This window comes from Macrobrachium rosenbergii, chromosome 37, assembly GCF_040412425.1.
Source record: "Macrobrachium rosenbergii isolate ZJJX-2024 chromosome 37, ASM4041242v1, whole genome shotgun sequence".
NCBI lineage: Eukaryota > Metazoa > Arthropoda > Malacostraca > Decapoda > Palaemonidae > Macrobrachium > Macrobrachium rosenbergii.
In genome coordinates, this window is record NC_089777.1 from 4,946,487 (window position 1) to 4,973,939 (window position 27,453).

The 27,453-nt window shown below is 45.1% G+C and overlaps 1 pseudogene; it reads left to right on the forward strand.

The window, feature by feature from the left end:
• The first annotated feature begins 260 nt into the window (after positions 1-260).
• Positions 261-27,453, forward strand: part of LOC136825256 (chitinase-3-like protein 1) — a 41,847-nt pseudogene continuing 14,654 nt past the window's right edge.

Genomic DNA, 27,453 nt, shown 5'->3' on the forward strand with positions numbered 1-27,453 from the left:
TCTCTGGTAGACATCAAAGGCGCCTCACACTGAGGGACCTGGGGCAACCCGAACGAATTGTAAGGTCTGTAAGGACAAGAGTACTGGAAGGAAGATAAGTCTAATTGCTTGATGTTTCTTGTATGGGGATTTTATTTTTGGTCGTAAGCGTAATTTTGAATTAAATACATACGCACACACACACACACACACACACACACACACACACACACAGAGTGAGTGAGTTCAACTATCAAAATTCACGTCGCGTGGGAGAGTACCATTTATGTGCGTGTGATATGCCGGGACAATCAGAGCTTATTTAAAGGCAGATGCGCCAACGATCTTCATTTCCCCACTGAGATTCCGAAGAAGAAGAAGAATCATTATGAAGGCCCTTGTGCTTCTGCTTGTTTTGGCCGTCGGTGTTTGTTCAGCTGGTGAGTTAAGAAGAGCCGTTTCACAAAAACTCCTTTTTAGTACTACCACTAATATTAGTACTATTAATGGTCGCAGGAGCCGTTACACAGGGAAATCCCCATTACTACTTTACACTTAAGAGATTCTCTGCTGTCCCTTTGAATTCTGTAATTTATCAGGGTCATTCGCGCATCAACTTGAATATATATTTATATACTTAACTTCTTTCTGCTCCATGGGAATTTACCATAGGTCTGTCCTTTGATTTCTTAGACAACCGGTTTTATTTTCTTCACCGTGGGAATCTGAGCCAACATAAGTAGTGTCGCTGAAGTGAAGGTATATACTGTATATGTTCTATGAGTTCGCAAAGATATGACTTTTCGTAGTGTGAATTAAGGTTAACATTGCTTATACTTCTTTGACAGTGTAAAACTATCGGTGCGGTTTTCAAATGCGGTGTCAGGTATAGAACACGCCACTTAAGCCGTCAGTGCACCTGACGGGGTGCATTGTAGGCATTGCTAGAGGTTCTTTGCAGCGTCCCTTCCTTAGGCCCCTAGCTGCAACCCCTTTCATTCCTATTGCTGTAACTTCGTTCATATTCTCTTTCTTCCATCTTACTTTCCTCAGCCCTCTTCTAACAATTGTCTCATAGCGCAGCTGCGAGGTTTTCCTCCTGTTACACCTTTCAGACCTTTTTTTCACTGTTGACGTTTCTGCGCTGAATGACCTCATAGGTCCCAGCGCTTGGACTTTGGCCTAAATTTTATGTTCCAAGTACCGAACTCGAAACAGAATCGTGTGAATTTACTCAGCTGGCCAAAGAATGCACGAAAAAAGTTGTTGTTTACGTAACGAAATTTATGAAATAGTTCTTCAAAGAATGACAGGACAGATTAATCTAACAGCTGTAGCAATGATCTCTGTGCTGTTTATATCACTGATTGATGGGATCACACAAAATTGGCCTCGAACAGCTCTTGTATCCATCATAGATTTTTTTTTTTTATGGTGAAAGGGACAAGGCGTATCTGGCTATTCCTAGGTTCTGGTAACATATTTTCCCTGTCAGTAGTGGCAGATCGATCTGCTATGAGTGATAGCTTCCGAGGTTCCATATGCAGGAGATACAAAAGAATTATTCCATGTTCTGGCGTCAGTAGGATCATGGTGGCTTGGAAGAAATCTGAACCTTCTCTTTTATTATTATTATTATTATTATTATTATTATTATTATTATTATTATTATTATTATTATTATTATTCAGAAGATGAAGAACCCTATTCATATGGCCCACCACAGGGGCCATTCACTTGAAATACAAATTATTATTATTGTTATTCAAGGGCCATTGAGTTGAAATTTAAGCTTCCAAAGAATATGATGGTGTTCCTTCGAAAGAAGCAACAGAAGGTAATGAGAAATAAAGAAAGAGATCAATTATTAGAGAAACGGATAAATTAACAGTTTAATAAATCAATAGAAATGTAGGTAGCTACTGAAATTATTGTTGAACAAAACGTATTAGTTTCCGGCAGGGAGAGTGCCTGTGCCCCTTTTTGCGCAGTGTGCTGAAATACAACCGAACCGCATTGCTTTCTGCTCAAATTTTCCCCAAATTCTTTCATTTAGCCATGTTCTCATTTGTATTGCATTGAATAGGTCTTCAGGACCAACTTGTGGGTATACTAATGTGCTTATCAGTAGCAGCTCTCTGATGACACCGATAACAAACATCTTTCTTTGCCAATGGTTCCTCGACATCCGTCTGTCTCTCTCTCTCGCCCCAACAGAGAAAATCGTGTGCTACTTCTCGTCCTGGGCTGTGTACCGACCTGATTCTGGGAGTTACGATGTGGATGATATTGACCCTCACCTGTGTACTCACTTGATCTTCAGTTTTGCCGGCCTGAGCAACTACACGTGGGAGATTGAGGTGGGTGACACACACACTCGACATCACCACGTATTCTTGCGAATAGTCAAACATTGTTGCTAAATTTGCCAGTTATTTCTCAGCCGTGTGTGTTCGAGTATTGCCACTACCCAGTTCGCGTGTTATTATTATTCTGAAAATGTACCTATTCATATGGAACGCGTCCACAGGGGACATGACTTCAAATTCAAGCTTCCAAAGAATATGGTGCTCATTAGGAAGTATGAGAAGGTTAAGGGAAATACAGAAAGAAGAGATCTCGCTTATTAAAAGAAAAATTAATAATACTATGTAGTGTTTTCATCAACCAGACTAACTACAAGGTAGTCTGACAGAAACATGGCATGACATTACAAGTTTTATTCACAACTTGAAGGAATACATTTTAGAAAAGCGTACCTTGATGAATGGCAGGAAGTCGTCAGCCAAAAACAACAAACGCCCGCTTCCCAGCTTAAGCAACAGACACAAAAGAATACACACATTTCCAAGTGATATTTCTCATTCATTGGCAATACATATCATTCCTCCCCCCATAGGTAAAATTACGTATTTTGTTCTATCTTCAACTTGAAGGCTGTAGGAAATAATCCCCATCTTTGAATTCGAGCATTTGACATTTGTGGAATACTCTTCCAAGGTTTAAGCAGATGAATTAGAGGCTTATGGTCTGTCCTTATGATAAACTCTTAAAGTAGTTCCTCGCTGGGTGAGCGGGTTCCGTTCTCAGCTACCACTCTGTTGGTCGCGAGTTCGAATCTCCGACCGGCCAGTGAAGAACAAGAGGAATTTGTTTCTGGTGATAGAAATTCATTTCTCGGTATAATGTGATTCGGATTCCACAATAAGCAGGTGTAGGTCCCGTTGCTAGGTAACCAACTGGTTCTTAGCCACGTAAAAATAAATCTAATCCTTCGGGCTCAGCCCTAGGAGAGCTGTTAATCAGCTCAGTGGTCTGGTTAAACTAAGATATACTTAACTTTACCCAAAAGAAAATCAGAAAATTTCTTAACTCCAAACACAATTGAGAGTGGTTCTTCATCTATTTGAGAATAATTACACCCAGGATTAAAATTTTCTAGATTATTTGCTTGAGCCAAAGCTTCCTTAAAAGCTTGATCATGAGCAGCTGACTAATGAAACTTGACATTTTTCTGTGTTAGGTTATACAAAGGACATGAAATTGAACTGAACTGTGGTGCAAACCTATTGTAGTAAGTGCATAATCCTAAAAATGATTTAAGAGACAATACAGAATTTGGAGTAGGAGCTTCTAGAATGCATTGAATTTTCTTGGGATCTGGCCCAATGCCTTCACCACTCAATGCATATCCTAAATAATGAACTTCTCTTGCATTAATTTGGCATTTACTCATGTTTAACTTAACATTTCTTTTCTGCAGTATAGATAAGACTTGACTTAACCTTTTGTCAAGCTCCTCCTGGGTATCACCTACAATAATTATGTCGTCTAAAAATACTTGCACTCCTTAAACATTTGCTAATAACTCGGTAATAAACCTCTGGAATATACCTGGTGCAGACGACAACCCAAATGGCAATCTGTGAAATTTATTTAAACCAAGGTGAGGATTCATAACCAAATATTTCTGCGAGTCTTTGCTCATTGACAACTGTAGATAAGCATTTTTTAGATCTTTGACAAGGATCCAAATTTGCCAAAATATCCTCTAATTTAGGCAATGGAAATGTATTTACATTGGTTTGGGTATTTACATATTTGAAATCTACACATATTCTTACATCACCAGATGGCTTAACTACTGGTACAATTGGACTTGCCCGGTCTCCATTATGCTCTACTTTACTAATGATTTTACTTTTTTCTAATTCTTTCAATGACTTTTCAATTTTACACATAATGATATGGTACAGAACGGGCTTTGAAATATTTGGGTACTGCATTTTCTTTTAATTGTAAATTACTCTCATAATCCAATGTAGGCAAATTCTCCTTTACCTGATAATTATCAAATAATCCCATGCATTTAGACACTGAATTATTACACTGTAGAGCATCAACCTGCACCCACTGATACCTCAGCTGCTTCATTAAAGCTCTACCAGCTAGGTTCACATCATTATCAACTACAAAAAGCTGTTTGACCCTTGGCAACTTTTGCCATTAACTGCCACATCACGCACTACTTCTCCGTATACTTTTATTTCTAATTTATCATAATTAAATAACTGCTTCTTTGAGGGAGATGGGGACAATTGTAATTTTGCTACATTCCACTTAGAAATAGTGGAGGCACAACTTCCGGTGTCCAACTCAATGGGAACACCATTTAACTTGATCACTTCCCGATGGGACTTATCCTCATTATATATTGAGAGATTCAACGCAGTTCAAATTAGTTTCAAAAAGCTTACACAAATCATAAGAGTGAGAAACTTTCAACTTCACTACAGTAGGTACAGCCGCCTCATTAAGAGAATGAACTTTTGAACCCTTCCCCTTCTTACTAAGGCAGACTGAGCTTACATGACCTGTTTTGCCACAACTATAACAGCTAGCATCCTTATATCTGCATTTATCTGCCCAATGATTACTACGTCCACAGTGGAAACACTTATTGGGCATTTTACCTGGGTGACTGTTGCGTTTATTCTTAGCACTAGAACTAAAATTTTGGGAATTCCTGCCTTGACTTTATCCACTATGCTATTCTCAGCAGAACCATTCAGAGTAGAAGCAGACTTACATTCCGTTACATGAGCTGTCTCCAAATTTGTAACCTTTGTCAGCAAATCCCCAGAAGATATTGCCTTAAAATCAAGAGGATCAGCTAACAGTACATTAAATAAACTTCTTGGTCTATTCCAACCAATAATTGTTCTTTCAAACGTCGGTCGAATCCTGTTCCAAATTCACACTGCTGGGCTAACTGTTTTAATTCAGCATAATACCCCTTAACTGTCTGATTCCCCTTCCTTTTTCTTTGCAAAAAATCACATAAAGCTCTATTATAACTAGGCTTAGTGATAAAATGAGACTTTAAAACTGTCACTAATTCATCAAAAGGTACAGCAAAGGGCAATCTTGGTGCAGTTAACTTAAATATTGTAGCAAAAGTATCGACACCAATAGACGATAACAGCATTTCTCTCTTGGCCTCCGCTTCTATCATTTCATTGACTTGACAGGTCATTGTAAATCTAACCAACAGCCTAACTCCAGCTTGTCTGGGTTAAGTTCGGGCATTCGTTTGGACGTCATTTTACTTTTGATAGGTCGTGGAAAAAGGAAAAGAATGACACCAGCACACCGCTGAACTGCGATGTAGCCTAGAGCTAAGTTAGCCTCCGGTAAAGTAAGCTAACTCTACCAAAGTAGCTACTAGCTACTTGGGCTAGAGCCGCTAGACCAACTTCTTTCCAACAAAGCTGTAGTTTCCTGCTTCCATCGTCGCCACTGTAGTGTTTTCATCAACCAGACTAACTACAAGGTAGTCTGACAGAAACATGACATGACATTCCAAGTTTTATTCACAACGGAAAGGAATACATTTTAGCACAGCGTGCCTCGACGAATGGCGGGAAGTCGACTGTCGACAGCCACAAACAACAAACGCCCGCTTCCCACCTTAAACAACTGGCACAAACGAATACATACATTATTTCCAAGTGAAGTTTCTCATTCATTGGCAATACATATTCATATAATAAGATCAGGTTAGTTTCTTCCTCCTCCTCCTTCTTCTGCTTTGACCCGTATGTCTCTCATTTCTTCAGGTGCTGGATCCCTGGAACGAGTTGTGCCCACCCGAAGGAAATAATTGCGCGTATAAGCGCTTCGTCGAACTGAAGGACTATAATCCATCGCTGACTATACTTCTTGCAATTGGTGGCTGGAATGAGGGGTCGGAGGACTACTCGCGGGTGAGTCAGTTCGCGCAGAATGTTTGTTGTTTTTCATGTCTGGTTCTTTGAGAAATTCCCTTAGTCAAGAATATTTGGTTTTCTGGGTTTTTTTTTCTTATTTTATTCATCACTGTTCGTAATTATTCCTTGTTATTATTATTATTATTATTATTATTATTATTATTATTATTATTCACATGATGAACCCTATACTTATGGAACAAGCCCACCACAGGGGTCATTGGCTTAAAATTCAAGCTTCCAAAGATTACGATGTTCATTTGAAAGAAGGAAATAGGAAATGCAGAAAGAAGAGATCAGTTATTAAGAAATAAAACCTAAATTAACAAATCATTAAATAAATAGATGAAAATGCCAGTAAATTATAAAATACAAGGAGACTGGTTTAGGGTAGTGACCCTCAACTGATACATTTTTCGTCTTATTTCTGTTTTTTTTTTTTTTATCTTTTACTACGCACTGGCTTCATAGGGGGAGTAGTGCCTTCAATGCACTCCACGCGGTGCACTGTAGGTATTACTTAAGGTTCTTTGCAGCGTCCCTTCCTTAGTCCCCTAGCTGCAACCCCTTTCATTCCTTTTACTGTACCTCCATTCATATTCCCTTTCTTCCATCTTACTTTCCATCCTCTCCTAGCAATTGTTTCATAGTGCAACTGCGACGATTTCTTCCTGTTACACCTTTCGAACTGCTTACTCTCAGTTTTCCTTTCAGCGCTGAAGGACCTCAGAGGTCCCGGCGCTTGGCCTTCGGCTGAATTGTTTTTTCTAAATTGTATTGTACCACTCAATGCAGATGGCGGAAGACTCTTCCAAAAGGGCAACCTTCATCAAAGCGTCGTCGCCCTTCTGCACCAACACGGCTTCGAAGGCCTGGACTTCGACTGGGAATATCCAACCCAGAGAGGGGGAGCTCCCCAGGATAAGGTAACGATTGATGGATTGATTTATGGTTGCTAAAACTGGCGCAGCAGTAAAACCTCTGCTCATATTCTCTTTTTTCTATCTTACTTTCCAGCCTCAACTAACAATTGATTCTTGGTGCAACTGCGAGGTTTTCTTCCTGCTGCACCTTTCGAAAATTTTTACTCTCAATTTCCGTATCAGCACTGAATGACCTCATAGGTCCCAGTGGTTGGCCTTCGGCCTAAATTTTATATTCCATTCCATTCTTAATCAGTGTCATATGATCAAGTCATTTCATCTCTGCAACCCAGCAACCAGTCTCAGTTCTCTTCATGTGTCCCACACCAGGAGAATTTCATAACGCTGATGACAGAACTGAGGGAGGCCTTCGACGCATCCAGTCCTCCCTTGATACTGACGGGCGCCTTGGCTGCTGGAAAGTCCGTCATTGACGAAGCCTACGACATGGAGAGGCTGATTCCCCTGTTCGACCAGATGCACATCATGACCTACGATTACCATGGCTGCTTCGAGAGCTTCACACACCACAACGCCCCTCTCTGCGGCTATTATACGGACACTGGGGACATGGCCTACCTCAATGTGGTATGTAGGGACTGTGTGCGCCACTGTGGTTATGACTTTCTACAGCGTGGTATGTAAGAACTAAGTGTGTCACTGTGGTTATGACCTACTTTAGTGTGGTATGTAAGAATTAAGTGTGCCACTGTTGTTGTGACCTACTTCTGTGTGATAAGTAGGGACTGTGTGTGCCACTGTGGTTATGGCCAACTTCAATGTGGTATGTAGGGGCTGAGTGTGCCACTGTGGTTATGGCCTACTTCATTGTGGAATGTAGGGACTATGTGTGCCACTGTGCTTGTGACCTACTTTAGTGTGGTATGTAGGGATGTGAGCCACTGTGATTATGGCCTACTTCAGTGTGGTCTATAGGGGCTATGTACTACTGTGGTTATGGCCTACTTCAGTGTTGTATGTAGGGACTATGTGTGCATCTGTGGTTATGACCTACTTCAGTGTGGTATATTGGGACTGAGTGTGCCACTGTGGTTATGACCAACTTCAGCGTGGTATATAGGGGCTGTGTACCACTGTGGTCATGACCTACTTCAGTGTGGTATGTAGGGACTGAGTGTACCACTGTTGTTATGACTTAATTCATTGTGGTATGTAGGGACTGTATGTGCCACTGTTTTTATTGTAAAGTCCCCTGCTAAACGGGTGTACTGTGAAGAACCTCCCGTTTTCTACAGTGCCTTTTTGCCTGACCCTAGGTCAGGGTAATCAGCCCTATTTGTACTATGTAATTGTACATTCATTACCTATCCATTTTTGCCCTTGTATATTGTATATGTGTCAGAGTATCTTTGTGTTTAATTTACTATTTTTATTTGTCACGTTATCTGTATGTACCTGTCTTGTTTTGCATAGTGAATAATTGACCTCGGGTCACTTGTATGTCTTTGTACTGATGTCCACATGCTGCTTTATAAGCGGGCTGCTTTCTCAATAAACTAGCAGTACCTGCTCTTTCTTTCGCACCCTCTCACAGTGGTGACCCCCGGAGTGGTTCCTGGAGCCATTAACGGACCCAAACGGCGACTCAGTCTTGGACATATGAACCACCCCACACCCCTAATGGACTAACTACGGCGCTCTAACAGAGCGTTCGGGCGTTATCGACCCTTGTCGGTAAATCAGCAGCGTCATTATTGGACCCACACGGCACGCTCCCAAGCGTGCATTGATCGAGTGGTAACTCACACTCCAAGTGAGAGTCCGGAAATGAGCATGGACGCAGACGTTCCCTCCCACATACAAATAACCGCAAACTTATCGGAGACGGAAATCTCCCTCGTGCAACCCCCACTCGCGCCCTCCCCCACGCCAAACCCCGAGCGCTCCTCCACGCCAGTACCCGCTCCTCACTCAATGCCCCTCCCAATGGATCAACCGAGGGCCGCCCTCACCATAAAGCTGCTGCCGTTCACCCATCACAACCCAACATCATGGCTCTACAGGGTCGAGGGGCAGTTCAGGGTGGCAGGCCTGACCGACGAGGTGCTGCAGGCAGACACAGTGATCAACACCCCACTGGAGGAGATATACAGGAGATATACAGGAAGGTCACCCTTGGGTGACATCAGCTTCGAGCCCTGCCACCTACCAGCACCTGAAGGCCTCCTCTCGTCGAGACCTGCTCCTTGCCGGTCTCCGAGAGAGCCGCCCACGCCCTTGACCTCACCATCAACCCCCAGCAGGACACGAACCTCCTGGAGATGTGGCAAGCCCTCCAGGACCTCCTCCTCCTCCCCGAGACGGACAGCAATGGTAGGCACAAGGAGATCAGCTTGTCGAGGGAGATCCTCCTGCAGCAGCTCCTCCTGGAGGTTCGGGGTCAGATTAAGGAGCCCTGCACCCTGCCGGTCGAGGATCTTATCAGAACAGCGCAGCAGCTAACTGACTCCATGAGGTCGGCGAAGCGGGCATCCACACCCACACACCCCGTCATCTGCCTCCAGCCGGAGGGACCCAACACGGAGGAGATCAACACCGTCGCCAGGAGGAGGCCACCCTATCACCAGAATAAAGAAAGGCCGGGGCTTTGCTACTACCATCGTAGGTTCGGCAAGGACGTTCGAAATTGCAAAGCCCCCTGCCTTTTCGGCCATCCAAAAAAACGGGGGAGGTGGCGGTGGCCACCCTCACAGGTTGCCATGGCAGCAGAAGCACCCAGGAGCCCCGCACCAGTAGGGTTCTACGTCCTCAACACCGTCTCCGGCAGGATGATGCTGATCGACACGGGAGCCGTGCGGTCAGTGTTCCTGCCTTCAAGAGAGGACCGCAAATGCCCGCCGGACCCAGCTGCCTCCCTGACGGCCGCCAACGGGTCCCCCATCCTCTCCTCTGGCACCAGGTTCCTGTCGGTCTCCATCCTGGGCCGGAGATACAAGTGGAACTTCATCATCATGGACGTGAGGACCCCACTCCTGGGTGCGGACTTCCTGGCCCACTTCGGACTGGCAGTCGACGTCGCCCGCAAACGCCTGCTGGACACCGAGTCCTGCCAGTCCCTGCCCCTGGCGCCGGGCCCCAGTGTGCCCTCAGTATGTTCCGTCGCTCCCCAACAGTATGCCTCCCTCCTGAAGGAATTCCCTGAGGTGTTCAGGCCTGAACTTCGTCAGATGCCTGGAGCCCCCGCCAAGCACGGAATTTACCACCACATCAAGAAGAGGGGCCCCCCAACGCATGCAAAGTTCAGGAGGCTTCCCCCTCAGCACCTTTCAGAAGGCCAAGAATGCTTTCACCGAAATGGAGCACATAGGCATATGCAGAAAGGCCCCCAGCCCGTGGGCCTCTCCCTTCACATGGTGCAGAAACCAGAAGGTTCCTAGAGACACTGCGGCGACTACAGGCAGCTCAACCTCGCTACAGAACCAGATCACTACCCCCTCCCAAACATGCAAGACCTCATGGCCTCTTTCCACGGGGCCAAAATATTTTCAAAATTAGATCTGTTAAAGTCCTATTCTCAGGTACCAGTGGCTCCAGAAGACATTCCCAAAACCACCGTCATCACGCCCTTCGGGTCCTATGTCTTCGCCTTCACCTTCAGCCTGAGGAACGCAGGGGCGACTTTCCAGAGACTGGTGGACAGCATCCTGGGGGACCTGAACTTCTGCGTCTGCTACATCGATGACATCCTAATTTTTTCCAGGTCCCACAAAGAACACCTGCGGCACATCCAGAAGGTCCTGCAGTGCCTGCAGGAAAACGGCCTCGTCGTCAGGTTCGACAAGTGCACTTTCGGCATCGAAGAGTTGACTTCCTTGGCCATGAGATATCCCCGGGAGGTGTCCGCCCACTTGCATAGAAGGTTAAGGATGTCGTCTGATTCCCCACTCCTACCTCCGTCAAGGGTGTACAAGAATTCCTCGAGATGATCAACTACTACAGAAGGTTCATCCCCGAGGTCGCGCACACCATGAACCCCCTTATGGAGATCCTGAAGGGCCCTCTGAAGTCCTTAGTGTGGGGCCCCAACCAGCAGCGGGCCTTCTCTCTGATGAAGGCCGCCCTTGCCAAGGCAACAGCCCTGGCCCACCAGGACCCCAACGCCCCCCTCCAGCTAACAACGGACACCAGCAATGTCGCCTGTGGGGCCGTCCTGGAGCAGGTCATCAACGGAGCCCCTCAGCCCATCGCCTTCTTCAGCAGGAAGTTCAGCCCCACCTAGTCCCGCTATAGCACCTTCGACAGGGAACTCTACGTGGTGTACCAGGCGGTACACCACTTCTTCCTCCTGGAGGATATGCTCTTCTTAATTTGGATGGTCCACCAGCCGCTGCTCCACGCCTTCACAAAGCTGGGGGATGCATGGTCCTCCAGGCAGCAGTGGCACCTCACAGCCATCGCTGAGTTCACCTGCACCATCGAATACCTCCCCGGCAGGAAGAACCCTGTAGCGGATGCCCTCTCGAGAGTCTAAATTAACGCAGTGCAACTCAGGATTGACTACGAGAACCTCGCCCGGGAACAGGCCACCAACCCAGAGATTCCAGCGTACCACACTCCCATCATGTCGCTGAAGTGGAAGGACATGCCCATCGCCCCTGGGGAGCCAACACTGCTGAGTGATGTGAGCACTGGCCACCCCCGCCCTCTGGTGCCCGCCTCCAGCCATCGCCTGGTCTTCGACATCATCCATGGACTGTCCCACCCCTCAGGCAGGACGACGGCCAAGCTGCTGGCAGAGAAGTTCGTCTGGCATAGCATACGGAAGGACACAACGGCCTGGGCGAGGCAGTGCATTCAGTGCCAGACCAGCAAAGTAGGACGTCACACCGAGTCGGGGTGGGCGACTTTCCTCAGCTGGGAAGACGGTTCGGGCACATCCACGTCGACGTCGTGGGTCCTCTTCCCCCATCAGGAGGAGCCAGATACCTTCTGACAGTCATCGACCGCTCCACCAGGTGGCCCGAAGTGATGCCCATGGAAGAAGCCACTGCCAGTGCGTGCGCCGAGGCCCTCCTCTCCAGCTGGATCAGCTGGTTTGGTGGCCCGGACCACATGACTATGGACAGGGGCCCAGCTTTCCTGTCCGAGCTGTGGACTGCCCTGGCACGCCTGCTGGGGACCATTCACCACAGCACCACTGCCTACAACTCCGCAGCCAACAGATTGGTGGAAAGGTTCCACAGGTCTCTGAAGGCGTCCCTCATGGCTCGTTGCACCGCTGACAGTTGGAAGTACCAGCTGCCCTGGGTCCTCCTCGGGTTGAGGACCGCCCCGAGAGCCAACAGCGACCCGTCCACAGCTGAAAAAGTCTATGGGGAGTCCCTTGTTGTCCCTGGCAAACTCATCACGCAGGACCGGGACACTCTTAACAACTTAGAGGCTCCACGACAGGGTCGGAAAGTTCGCACCCTGCCAGCGGACGTATACCCTTCGTGCCTCCTGGCCTGTCCTCCGCCACCCACGTCTTCATCAGGAACGACGCCATCCACCCGGCCTTAACCAGACTCTACAGGGGGCCTTTCCTCGTGCTGGAAAGGAACAAAAAAGCATTCCGGGTGGTCATCCACAGGAACGACGGCTGGGTGTCGGTAGACCGCATCAAGCCCTCAATCATGGAGGAGGAGGTTGGTGGCACTCCCCAGTGGCCCCTGCAGGAGACGTCGCCTCCTCAGCCCACCCCGCCCACAAGAAAGTCACGCGGGCGACCCTGGAAGGCCCCGGGCCCAGGCAGAGGAACAACCAACCACTCCCATATGCAACACACCGGAGTCGAACATAACCGCCCCCCCTGACGCCGAGGAACCGCGGCCCTCTCCGCCACCCCAGCAGATACCTGCCTTGATCAGACGTTACCTATGTCTGGGGGGGGCGAGTATTATAAAGTCCCTGCTAAATGGGTTTTCTGTGAAGAACCTCACGTTTTCTACGGTGCCTTTTCGCCTGACCCTAGGTCAGGGTAATCAGCCCTATTTGTACTATGTAATTGTACATTCATTACCTATCCATTTTTGCCCTTGTATATTGTATATGTGTCAGAGTATCTTTGTGTTTAATTTACTATTTTTATTTGTCACGTTATCTGTATGTACCTGTCTTGTTTTGCATAGTGAATAATTGACCTCGGGTCACTTGTATGTCTTTGTGTCTTTGTACTGACGTCTGCATTCTGCTGTCTCAATAAACTAGCAGTACTCGTCTACCTGCTCTTTCTTTCGCACCCTCTCACAATATGACTTCAATGTGGTATGGAGGGGCTGTATGTGCCACTGGGATTATGACCTACTTCAGTGTGGTATGTAAGGACTGTGTGTGCCACTGTTCTTGTGACCTACTTCAGTGTGGTATGTAGGGACTGTTTGTGCCACTGTGGAGATGACCTACTTCAGCGTGGTATGCAGGGACTGTATGAGCCACTGTGATTATGGCCTACTACAGTGTGGTATATAGGGGCTGTGTACCACTGTGGTTATGACCTACTTCAGTGTGGTATGTAGGGACTGTTTGTACATCTGTGATTATGACCTACTTCAGTGTGGTATGTAGGGACTGAATGTGCCACAGTGGTTATGACCTGCTTCAGTGTGGTACATAGGGGCTGTGTACCCTGTGGTTATGACCTATTTCAGTGTGGGATGTAGGGACTGTGTGTGCATCTGTGGTTATGACCTACTTCTGTGTGGTATGTAGGGACTGAGAGTGCCACTGTGGTTTTGACCTACTTCAGTGTGGTATGTAGGGACTGTGTGCCACTGTGGTTATGACCTACTTCAGTGTGGCATGTAGGGACTATGCGTGCCACTGTCGTTGTGATCTACTTCGGTGTGGTGTGTAGGGACTGAGTGTGCCACTGTGGTTATGGCCTACTTCAGTGTGGTATGTAGGGACTATGTGTGTCACTGTGGGACTATGTGTGTCACTGTGGTTATGGACCTACTTCAGTGTGGTATGTAGGGACTGATTGTGCCACTGTGGTTATGACCTACTTCAGTGTGGCATGTAGAGACTGGTTGTGCCACTGTGGTTAAGGCCTACTTCAGTGCGGTATGTAGGGACTATTTGTGCCACTGTGGTTATGACCTACTTCAGTGTGGCATGTAGAGACTCTGTGTGCCACTGTGGTTATGGCCTACTTATGTGTGGTATGTAGGGACTGAGTGTACCACTGTTGTTATGACTTAATTCATTGTGGTATGTAGGGAGGATGTGTGCATCACTGTCATTAAAGCCTACATCAGTGTGGTATTGACGGACTATGTGTGCCACTGTGGTTATAATGTACTTCAGTGTGGTATGTAGGGACTATGTGTGCCACTGTGGTTATGGCATACTTATGTGTGGTATGTAGGGACTGAGTGTACCACTGTTGTTATAACATAAGTCAATGTGGTGTGTAGGGAATGTGTGTATGTGCCACTGTGGTTAAGTCCTACATCAGTGTGGTACGTAGGGACTGAGTGTACAACTGTTGTTATGACTTATTGTGTTATGTATGGACTGTATGTGCCACTATAGTTATGACCAACTTCAGCGTGGTATTTAGGGAGGGTGTGTGCATCACTGTCATTAAGGCCTACATCAGTGTGGTATTGACAGACTATGTGTGCCACTGTGGTTATAATGTACTTCAGTGTGGTATGTAGGGACTATGTGCGCCACTGTGGTTATGGCGTACTTATGTGTGGTATGTAGGGACTGAGTGTACCACTGTTGTTATAACATAATTCATTGTGGTGTGTAGGGAGTGTGTACAGTATGTGCCACTGTGGTTAAGACCTACATCGGTGTGGTACATAGGGACTGAGTATACAACTGTTGTTATGACTTATTTCATTGTGCTATGTAGGGACTGTATGTGCCACTATAGTTATGATCTACTTCAGCATGGTATGTAGGGACTGTGTGTGCCACAGTGGATATGATCTACTTCGGTGTGGTATGTAGGGACTGAGTGTGCCAATGTGGTTATGACCTGCTTCAATGTGGTATGTAGGGACTGTATGTGCCACTGTGGTTATGACCTACTTCAGTGTGGTATGTAGGGACTGTGTGTGCCACTGTGCTTGTGACTTACTTCTGTGCGGTATGTAGGGACTGAATGTGCCACTGTGAAAAGTAAGTATACCTTAGTTTTACCAGACCACTGAGCTGATTAACAGCTCTCCTAGGGCTGGCCCGAAGGATTAGACTTATTTTACGTGGCTAAGAACCAATTGGTTACTTAGCAACGGGACCTACAGCTTATTGTGGAATCCGAACCACAGTATAGCGAGAAATGAATTTCTATCACCAGAAATAAATTCCTCTAACTCTTCATCAGCCGGCCGCGGGAATTGAACTCCGGCCCATCGAATGACAGTCTGAAGCTCAACCCACTCAGCCAAAGAAGGGCTTATGTGCCACTGTGGAGATGACCTACTTCAGTGTGGTATGTGTGGGCTGTGTGAGCCACTGTGATTATGGCCTACTTCAGTGTGGTCTACAGGGGCTGTGTACCACTGTGGTTATGATCTACTTCAGTGTGGTATGTAGGGACTGTGTGTGCATTTGTGGTTATGACCTACTTCAGTGTGGTATGTAGGGACTGAATGTGCCATTGTGGTTATGACCAACTTCAGTGTAGTATATAGGGGCAGTGTACCACTGTGGTCATGACCCACTTCAGTGTGGTATGTAGGGACTGAGTGTACCACTGTTGTTATGACTCAATTCATTGTGGTCTGTAGGGACTGTATGTGCCACTCTTTTTATGATCTACTTCAGTATCGTATGTAGGGAAAATGTGTGCCACCATGGTTATGACCTACTTCAGTTTGCCACTGTGGTTATGACCAACCTCAGTGTGGTATACAGGGGCTGTGTACCAATGTGGTTATGACTTACTTCAGTGTGGTATGTAGGGACTGAGTGTACCACTGTTGTTATGACTTAATTCATTGTGGTATGTAGGGACTGTATGTTCCACTGTTATTATGACCTACTTCAGTGTTGTATGTAGAGACTATGTGTGCCACCATGGTTATGACCTACTTCAGTGTGGTATGTAGGGACTATGTGTGCCACTGTGGTTGTGATCTACTTTGGTGTGGTATGTAGGGACTGAGCTTGCCAATGTGGTTATGACCTACTTCAATGTGGTATGCAGGGACTGAGTGTGCCACTGTGATTATGGCCTACTTCACTGTGGTATGTAGGGACTGTTTGTGTATGTGTGGTTATGACCAACTTTAATATGGTATGTAGGGACTGAATGTGCCACTGTGATTATGACCTATTTCAGTGTGGTATATAGGGGCTGTGTACTACTGTGGTTATGACCTACTTCAGTGAGGGATGTAGGGACTGTGTGTGTATCTGTGGTTATGACCTACTTCAGTGTGGTATGTAGGGACTGAGTGTACCACTGTTGTTATGACTTAATTCACTGTGGTATGTTGGGATTGTATGTGCCACTGTGGTTATGACCTACTTCAGTGTGGTATGTAGGGACTATGTGTGCCACAGTGGATATGATCTACTTCGGTGTGGTCTGTAGGGACTAAGTGTGCCACTGTGGTTATGACCTCCTACAATATGGTATAGAGGGACTGTATGTGCCACTGTGGTTATGACCTACTTCAATGTGTTATGTAGGGACTATGTGTGCCATGGTGATTGTGATCTACTTCGGTGTCGCACGTAGGTACTGAGTGTGCCACTGTGGTTATGACCTACATCAATGTGGTATGTAGGGACTGAGTATGCCACTATGGTTATGGCCTACTTCATTGTGGTATTTGGGACTATGTGTGCCACTGTGCTTCTGACCTACTTCAGTGTGGTATGTAGCGACTATGTACCACTGTGGAGATGACCTGCTTCAGTGTGGTATGTAGGGACTGAGTGAGCCACTGTGATTATGGCCTACTTCAGTGTGGTCTATAGGGGTTGTGTACCACTGTGGTTATGACCTACTTCAGCGTGGTATGTAGGGACTGTGTGTGCATCTGTGGTTATGACCTACTTCAATGTGGTATGTATAGACTGAATGTGGCCCTATGGTTATAAACAACTTAAGTCTAGTATATAGGGACTGTGTACCACTGCGGTCATGACCCGCTGCAGTGTGGTATGTATAGACTGAGTGTACCACTGTGGTCATGACCTACTTCAGTGTCTTATATAGGGACTGTGTTTGCCACCATGGTTATGACCTACTTCACTGTGGTATGTAGGGACTGATTGTGCCACTGTGGTTATGACATACTTCAGTGTGGTATATAGGGACTATGTGTGCCACTGTGGTTATGACCTACTTATGTGTGGTATGTATGGATTATTTGCACCATTGTGGTTATGGCCTTCTTATGTGTGGTATGTAGGGACAGATTGTGCCACTGTGGCTATGACCTACTTCAGTGTGGTATGTATGGACTACGTGCGCCACTGTGGTTATGGCCTACTTAAATGTGGTATGTAGGGACTGAGAGTACCACTGTTGTTATGACTTAATTCATTGTAGTATGTAGGGAGTGTGTGTGTGTGTGCCACTGTGTTTAAGACCCATATCAGTGTGGTATGTAGGGACTGAGTGTACCACTGTTGTTTTGATTAATTCATTGTGGTATGTAGGGACTGTATGTGCCACTGTGGTTATGACTTACTTCATTGTGGTATGTAGGGCCTATGTGTGCCACAGTGGATATGATCTACTTCTGTGTGGTATGTAGGGACTGAGTGTGCTACTGTGGTTATGACCTACTTCAATGTGGTATGTAGGGACTGTATGTGCCACTGTGGTTATGACCTGCTTCAGTGTAGGATGTAGGGACAGAATGTGCCACTGAGGAGATGACCTACTTCAGTGTGGTATGTAGGGACTGTGTGAGCCACTGTGATTATGGCCTACTTCAGTGTGGCCTATAGTGGCTGTGTACCACTGTGTTTATGACATACTTCAGTGTGGTATGTAAGGACTGAATGTGCCTTTGTGGTTATGACCAACATCAGTGTGGTATATAGGGGCTGTGTATCACTGTTATCATGACCTACTTCAGTGTGGTATGTAGGGACTGAATGTGCCACTGTTGTTATGAGCAATTTTATTGTGGTATGTAGGGACTATGCGCCACTGTTTGTATGACGTACTTCAGTTTGGTATGCAGTGACTATGTGTGCCACCATGGTTATGATCTGCTTTGGTGTGTTATATAGGGACTGAGTGTGCCACTGTGGTTATGACCTACTTCAGTGTGGTATGTAGGGAATATGTGTGCCACCATAGTTATGATCTACTTCGGTGTATTATGTAGGGACTGAGTGTGCCACTGTGGTTATAACCAGCTTCATGTGGTATGTAGGGATTGAGTGTGCCACTGTGGTTATGACCTACTTCTGTGTGGTATGTAGGGACTGAGTGTGCCACTGCAGATATGATGTACTTTAGTGTGGTATTGAGGGACTGTGTGCACCACTGTGGGTATGGCCTACTTCAGTGTGGTATGTAGGGACTATGTGTGCCACTGTGCTTGTGACCTACTTCAGTGTGGTATGTATGGACTGTTTGTGCCACTGTGGGGATGACCTACTTCAGTGTGGTATGGAGGGACTGTGTGAGCCACTGTGATTATGGCCTACTTGAGTGTGGTATATAGGGGCTGTTTACCACTGTGGTTATGACCTACTTCAGTGTGGCATGTAGGGACTGTGTGTGCATCTGTGATTATGACCAACTTCAGTGTGGTATGTAGGGACTAAATGTGCCATTGTGGTTATGACCTAGTTCAGTGTTGTATATAGGGGCTGTTTACGACGGTGGTTTTGACCTACTTCAGTGTGGTATGTAGGGACTGTGTGCGCATCTGTGGTTATGACCTACTCCTGTGTGGTATGTAGGGACTGAGTGTGCCACTGTGGTTATGGCCTGCTTCATTGTGGTATATAGGGGCTATGTTTGCTGCTGTAGTTATAGCCTACTTCAGTGTTTGCCACTGTGGGTATGACCTACTTCAGTCCAGTCAGTAATGAATGCCACTGTGGTTGTGGCCTACTTCATTGTGGTATGTAGGGACTGTGTGTGCCATTGTGGTTATGACCTACTTCAGTGTAGTCTGTAATGTGTGCCACTGTGTTTATGGCCTACTTCAGTGTGGTATCTAGGGAGTATGTGTGCCACTGTGGTTATGACCTACTTTTGTGTGGTATTTATGGACTGTATTTGTGCCACTGTGGTTGTGAGCCACTTCAGTGTGGTATGTAGGGCCTGTTTGTGCCACTGTGGTTATGGCATACTTCAGTGTGGTATGTAGGGACTGTGTGCCACTGTGGTTAAGACCAACTTCAGTGTGGTATGTAGGGACTATGTGTGCCTCCGTGGTTATGACCTACTTTGGTGTGGTATGCAGGGACTGAGTGTGCCACTGTGGTTATGACCTACTTCGTCGTAGTATGCAGCGACTGAGTATGCCACTGTGGTTATGGCCTTTTTCTTTGTAGCATGTAGGGACTGTGTGTGCCAAAAGTGCTTGTGACCTACTTCAGTGTGGTATGTGGGGACTATTTGTGCCACTGTGGTTATGACCTAATTCAGTGTGGTATGGAGGGACTATGTGTGCCTCTGTGGTTGTGGCCTACTTCAATGTGGTATGTAGGGATTATGTTTGCCACTGTGGTTATGACCTAATTCTGTGTGGTATGTAGGGATTATGTGTGGTGATGTCGTTATGGCATACTTCAGTGTGGTATGTAGGGACTGTGTGTGCCACTGTGGTTAAGACCTACTTCAGTGTGGTGTGTAGGGACTATGTGTGCCACCACGGTTATGACCTACTTTGGTGTGGTATGTAGGGACTGAGTGTGCCACTATGGTTATGACCTACTTCAGTGTGGTAGGTGGGGACTGGGTGTGCCACTGTGGTTATGGTCTGTTTCATTGTGATATGTAGGGACAGTGTGTGCCACTGTGTTTGTGACCTATTTCAGTATGGTATGTAGGGACTATGTGTGCCACTGCAGTTATGAATTAATTCAGTTTGGTATGTAGGGACTATGTGTGCCACTGTGGTTATGACCTACTTTATTGTTGTATGCAGGGACTGTGGGCCACTGTGTTCATGGTCTTCTTCTGTGTGGTATGTAGGGACTGAATGTCCCACTGTGGTTATGGCCTGCTTCAGTGTGGTATGTAGGGACTGTGTGCCACTGTGTTTGTGACCTGCAGTGTGGTATATGGGGACTATTTGTGCCACTGTGGTTATGACCTACTTCAGTGTAGTATGTAGGGACTATGTGTGCCTCTGTGGTTATGACGTACCTCCATGTGGTATGTACGGACTGTGTGTGCCATTGTAGTTATGGCATACTTCAGTGTGGTATGTAGGGACTGTGTGTGCCACTGTGGTTATGACCTACAGTACTTCACTTTGGTATGTAGGGATGAGTGTGCCACTGTGGTTACGATCTATTTCTGTGTGGTATGTAGGGAATGAGTGCGCCACTGTGGTTATGACTTACTTCAGTGTGGCATTGAGGGAATATGTGTGCCACTGTGGTTATGGTCTACTTCAGTGTGGTATGTTGGGACTGTGTGGACCTCTGTGGGTATAGTCTACTTCAGTGTGTTATGTGGGGACTGAGTCTGCCACTGTGGTTATGGCCACCTTCTGTGTGGTATTTAGGGACTGTGTGCGCCACTGTGGTTATGACCTACTTCAGTGTGGTATGTAGGGACTGAGTGTGCCACTGTTGTTATGACCTACTTCAGTGTGGTATGTAGCGACTATGTGTACCATTGTGGTTATGACCTACTTCAGTGTGGTGTGTAGCAACTGTGTGTGCCATTGTGGTTATGGCCTGCTTCAATGTGGTATGTAGGGGATATGTGTGCCACTGTGGTTATGACCTACTTCACTGTGGTAAGTAATGACTGTGTGGGCCACTGTGGTTATGGCCTACTTCAGTGTGGTAAGTAGGGACTGTGTGGGCCACTGTGTTTATGGCCTACTTCAGTATGGTAAGTAGGGACTGTGTGGGCCACTGTGGTTATGACCTACCTCAGTGTGGTAAGTAGGGACTGTGTGGGCCACTGTGGTTATGACCTACTTCACTGTGGTAAGTAGGGACTGTGTGGATCACTGTGGTTATGACCTACTTCAGTGTAGTAAGTAGGGACTGTGTGGGCCACTGTGGTTATGACCTACTTCAGTGTGGTAAGTAGGGACTGTGTGGGCCACTGTGGTTATGACCTACTTCAGTGTGGTAAGTAGGGACTGTGTGGGCCACTGTGGTTATGGCCTACTTCAGTGTGATATGTATGGACTGTGTGCCACTGTGGTTATGACCTACCTCAGTGTCGTATGTAGGGACTGTGTGTGCCATTACGGATATGACCCACTTCAGTGTGGTAGGTAGGTACTAATTGTGCCAGTGTTGTTATGACTTGCTTCAATGTGGTCTGTAGGGAGTGTGTTTGCCACTGTGGTTATATTTTACTTCATTGTGGTATGTAAGGTCTGTGTGTACCACTGTGATTGTGATCTACTTCCATGTGGTATGTAGGGACTAAGTTTGTATTAATAGGTGGCCCATTCATTTATTGTCAGAGAGGGCTGTCCATACACACATAAATCAGAAAGGCCTCTTCTTGCAGTCTTAAACATTCTTTGTTTTTACCCAAACAGAATTTCACTATCTCCTATTACCTGGACCTAGGGGTGCCAAAAGACAAGCTAGTCATGGGCACTCCCCTCTACGGGCGATGCTATACCCTCGACAGCTATGACGATCACGGGATGCTGGCACCTGCCCACTCCTGTGGTGCTGCTGGACCCTACGTCCGAATTCAAGGCACACTGGCCGCTAGTGAGGTAGGGTAGCTTTTCCCTCCTGCTGTTTCTTGTCCCTCTTTTCATGGTATGTGAAATTCATCAAAGTTTTATTTTCTGTCTCCTTGTACTTGATTATTTATCACCTTTTCCCATCTCTCTCTCTCTCTCTCTCTCTCTCTCTCTCTCTCTCTCTCTCTCTCTCTTCTGTGCTCTTTCATTTCCCACCTCCCTTTGCAATCTTTGACCTTGGAGTGAAATGATTCAACAAGATTTTTTTCCTTTGTCTTTCCTTCTCTTCAGTCACGTCTCTTTTTATCATCCACATCTTTCAAAGAAATAAATAGTGTGCAAACTAAATTTTAAATGGTCTTTCATAACTAGGGAAAATAAAACTCTGCCAGTAATATCATGAGTTAGACAAAAAATTTTGCTCTATCAAATAGGGGGTTAGTGCCGTCAGTGCACCTCTCATGGTGCACTGTAAGCATTATTTAAGGTTCTTTGCAGCGTCCCTTCCTTAGGCTCCTAGCTGTAACCCCTTTCATTCCTTTTTACTGTACCTCTGTTCATGTTCTCTTTCTTCCATCTTACTTTCCACACCCTCCTAACGGTTGTTTCATAGTGCAACTGCGAGGTTTTCCTCCTGTTACGCCTTTCAAACCTTCTTTACTCTAAAATTTCCCTTTCAGCTCTGAATGACCTCATCATAGGTCCCAGCGCTTGGCCTTGGGCCTAAATTATATATTCCATTACATCCACTCCTCAGATCTGCAACAGGCTGAAAAATGATCACTCCTGCACTGTGGTCCACGACCCTGACCTCCACGAGCCTTATTTCTACTGCATGAGTGACAACATCTGGTGTGGCTATGATGATGCTGACTCCCTTTACCTCAAGGTAATGTACTGATGACCCCTTGGGTCACGTCACTCGTGTGATGCAGTTTGTAAAAGAGCTTTTCATAATCATCATAATTTCCGTTTATGCTGTACAACCATGCGTCTACGAAAAAGAATGACTCATGCCCTCTCGAAGTGCTTTTCAGAAGTCATGACAAAAAAGTTAGGAAATCATTCAAGTGGCGCAGAAAGTTATGAAGTTATGGGTCAGACCCAATTGCTGTTTTTCCTGGCGACTTTAGGTATTGTAAGCCAGTGGGTTTGTGTGCAGCAGTCACTCGTTAATTCTTAATCATAATCGTTAAAGTCGACCTGGGTATGGTATCCATGCCTCCTGCTAGATACCCTGAGTTCTCTTGGTTTGAAAGGTGTGATATCAGCGTCATAAAAATGTGATTTTATAAGAAACATTTTTTTTTTTTTTTTTTTTTGAGGTTACCTTTTACCAGTTCTTATCAGGGATCGCCACGTTTTGGTTTAATAAGAAAATATTAGATTTTGAGGTTTTAACTCTTTTACTAGTTTCCATCACAAATCATTTATTGTAGTAAATGAGATTGATATGTGACTGTCTACAGAATCCCGTATGTGGCTGGTCTGTTAGTTGGAGGGTTGTGCGAGCAGAAACCAAACGGAGGAGGAAAAATGGAAAAACAATGAGGGAAGCTGCAAGGAATTTAGAGAGAAAGGGAGAGAATTAGTGCATTATCAGATGTACATGCTCTTAATTACATGACTTTGTCCAGGACATGATTCCTGTAAATGACCTTTAATTAATGTCGGGGGAGAGATAGAGATGCGTCAATTACCTGACTTATCCAAGACATGATTGCTGCAAATAAGCACACACACACACACACACACACACACAGAGAGAGAGAGAGAGAGAGAGAGAGAGAGAGAGAGAGAGAGAGAGAGAGAGAGAGAGAGAGAGAGAGAGAGAGAGAGAGAGAGAGAGAGAGATATTTTAGGTGCTCTAATTATCAGACTTCTTCAAAACGTGGTCACTTTAAACCAACTTTGAATTATGCTAATGAATGAACAGATACCCTGAGGGTCTAGCTTTCTGATAAGCACTGAAGTGTGTTAAGAAACGAACAGCCTATATTATATATCCTACCCTTCAATATTTCCTAGATATCTTACAGTTAACAGCTCCCTTAGGGGGGTTAGAAGTGCCGTCAGTGCACCTCACATGGTGTACTGTAGACATTATTTAAGATTCTTTGTAGCGTCCCTTCCGTAGGCCCCTAGCTGCAACCCCTTTCATTCCTTTTACTGTACCTCCATTCCTATTCTCATATTTCCGTCTTACTTTCCACCCTCTCCTGGGAATTTTTTCATAGGGCAACTGCAAGGTTTTCCTACTGTTACGCCTTTCAAACCTTTTTATTTCTCTCAATTTCCTTTTAAGCGCAAAATGACCTCATAGTTCCCAGTGCTTGCCCTTTTGCATAAGTTTTATATTATTCCATTTACAGCTAACAGCAATTCCACATAGTTCCTAACCTCAACTAACCTGTACGTTCCACTCAAAATTCAATTTAAGAGACGTCTTGAAGACCTTATTACATCTAAAAGGGTAGCATAGCAAAAATTAATATTAATGATGTAGCTGATAAGTGCAGACAGAAGTTCGTTAAGTTGAGGCCCTTTGTTGTACAGGCAAGGTATGTGAAGAACTTGGGTCTAGCTGGAGTCGTAGTCTGGACGATGGATGAGGACGACTTCCATGGTATTTGCTATGACGAGACGTCTCATCTGATCAAGCATATGAAGGAGGCCTTGGACAAAGAAGCAGGTGGAGACGAATTGGTGAGTTTTTTTTTCAGTTCATATTTTCACCCTCTTCCTTTTCTGAGGTAGGACTTGAGGTCTTAGAAGAATTTTGCAACCAGAAAATGACCTCAGATAGTAAGTGCTATTTTATCTATAGGACCCGAGGCCTTAGGAGAATAATTGTGCCATTAGAAAATGAACTTGGATAGTTTTATCTATAGGACCTTGAGGTCTTAAAAGAATTGTGCCACCAAAAAATGACCTCAGATAATGAGTACTATTCTATCTATAGGACCTGAGGTCTTAAAAGAATTGTGCCACCAAAAAAGACCTCAGATAATGATTACTGTTTTATCTACAGGACCTGGGGCCTTAAAAGAATTGTACCACCAGAAAATTACCTCAGATATTGAATACTATTTCATCTACAGGACCTGAGGTCTTAAAAGAATTTTGTCACTAGCAAATGACCTCATAATGAGTACTGTACTACTGTATCCAGTACAGTACAGTGAATCTATCTAACTGCTTTTGTATGCTTGTGCGTTACCCTTAAAGCTATTTATGTTTTTTAAAATATTTTCTGCTAATTGAAGGCAAAATTGGTGTATCTTAATGTTTACCTTTGCATGCTGAAGTCTCAGAATAAATGTCTGCTCCCCAGAGGTGTGATGGTTCACCACTGCCTACGACAGAAACCACAGTGCCAACAACAACACCAACAACAACAACATCAACAACAACGACCACAACAACAACAACTACCACAACAACAACAACAACTACACCAACAACAACTACACAACAACAACAACAACTACACCAACAACAACAACAACAACCATGCCTGGCCCAACAACAACACCATCACCCTTTTCAAGGCCAAACTGTACTGGCTTAGATGACGGGACAACATTCAGACATTTGGACTGCGATAAGGTGAGACAAAAATCTGCCTTTGTATCAACCATTACCAAAGTATTCCCATAGGGAGGTAGAAGTGCCATCAGTGCACCTCACATGGTGCACTTTAGGCATTACTTAGGGGTCTTTGCAGCATCCCTTCCTGAGGCCCCTAGCTACAACTTCTTTCATTCCTTTTACTGTACCTCCGTTCTTATTCTGTTTCTTCAATCTGACTTTCCGTCCTCTTTAACAATCGTTTCGTAGTGCAACTGTGAGGTTTTCCTTCTGTTACACCTTTCAAACTTTACTGTCAATTTCCTTTTCAGTGCTGAATGACCTAATAGCTTCCAGTACTTGGCCTATGGCTTAAATTCTATATTCTCTTCTATTCTATTACCAAATTACCAAATTATAATTGAAATAAATGCATTTCTCAAAAGATTTACATCTCGAAGGTTCTTTTACCAAAGACGAAAATAATCGCATTTTGAAATATTATAAGAAAAAGTCCAGACTTTCTCAAAGAAACTGGGAACCCACTCGATTTGGCAAGAAGATCAGTAACTGGAAAAGCATCCTTGGTCAACACCTCATCTCTGGATGGGAAAAGATGCAGTCATGAGTAACTTTGATGATCTAACCTTTAGGCTAATTTGCCTTCCTCCACATCAAACTGCTGAGCCATTTCGAGGTCCTACAAAGCTGAGATGTATACTCATATCTTAAACGTTCCTGCTGTCTTCAGCCTGTTTCTCTGTAAGAATTTGATGTCGTGGAGAATTCCAGAAGGTCCAGAACACTGAAAATGTAGAATTGCCAATTGTGTGAACTATGTACAGTAAACCCCCCGTATTCGCATTCTCAAGAATCATAGACTCACCAATTTGCATGTTTCTCTGTGGAACATATATACACATTATTCACTGAAAATTTGCCCATTCGTGGTATTTTTCACTGAGAAATATTCACTAATTACTGTATTTTCATATCATTTTCATGACTAAACGCACTTTTCGTGATAAAACTATTAAAATGCTCAGGTATAAGCATTTTTAGAGGGTTTTTTGTGTCTGAACTATCAAAATAGGCAGTTCTAAGTGATTTTAGAGGGGTTTTAAGTATTTGTGGATTTTAGCTATTCGCAGGGGTGTGTGGTACGCATCCCACGTGAATACAGGGGGTTTGCTATTGTTCGGATAATGATAGAAAGACACATTTGCTAGTTGTTAGTAGCCCAAGAGATACTTCGCAGGTAAGTTAGGGATAGTAATTGTCATGGTAACTGACTTCAGCTGCTTGATCCTTACACTAGGTCCTCTGACAGTTGCTGCTGCTACTGCATAGGTGCACACTTGGCAATGAACTTCTAGTCCTGGAAAAAATGTAATAGTTGGAGTGAGGGGACTTTCTGGAATACAGTGAACCCCCCGTATTCGCGTTGTCAACATTCACGGAGTCACGCATTCGCAGGTTTCTCTGTGGAACATATCTAGCCATCATTCGCGGAAAATTCGCCGATTCGCTGTATTTTTAACTGAGAAATATTCACTAATTACTGTATTTTCATATAATTTTCATGAATAAATGCACTTTTTGTGATAAAACTATTAAAATATTCAGGTATAAGCATTTTTACAGGGTTTTCTGTGTTTAAGCTATCAAAATGGGCAGTTCTAAGTGTTTTTAGAGGGGTTTTAAGCATTCACGGATTTGATCCATTCGCGGGGGGGTGTGGGACGCATCCCCCGCGAATACGGGGGGTTCACTGTAGTGCTAAAGAATTCCAAGCTTTAATCATATTTCTTATAAGTGCCTATGAACACCATGCAATGTTTTTTTCACTCCAACAAAGAGGCTACATTGTTGCAAATCCAG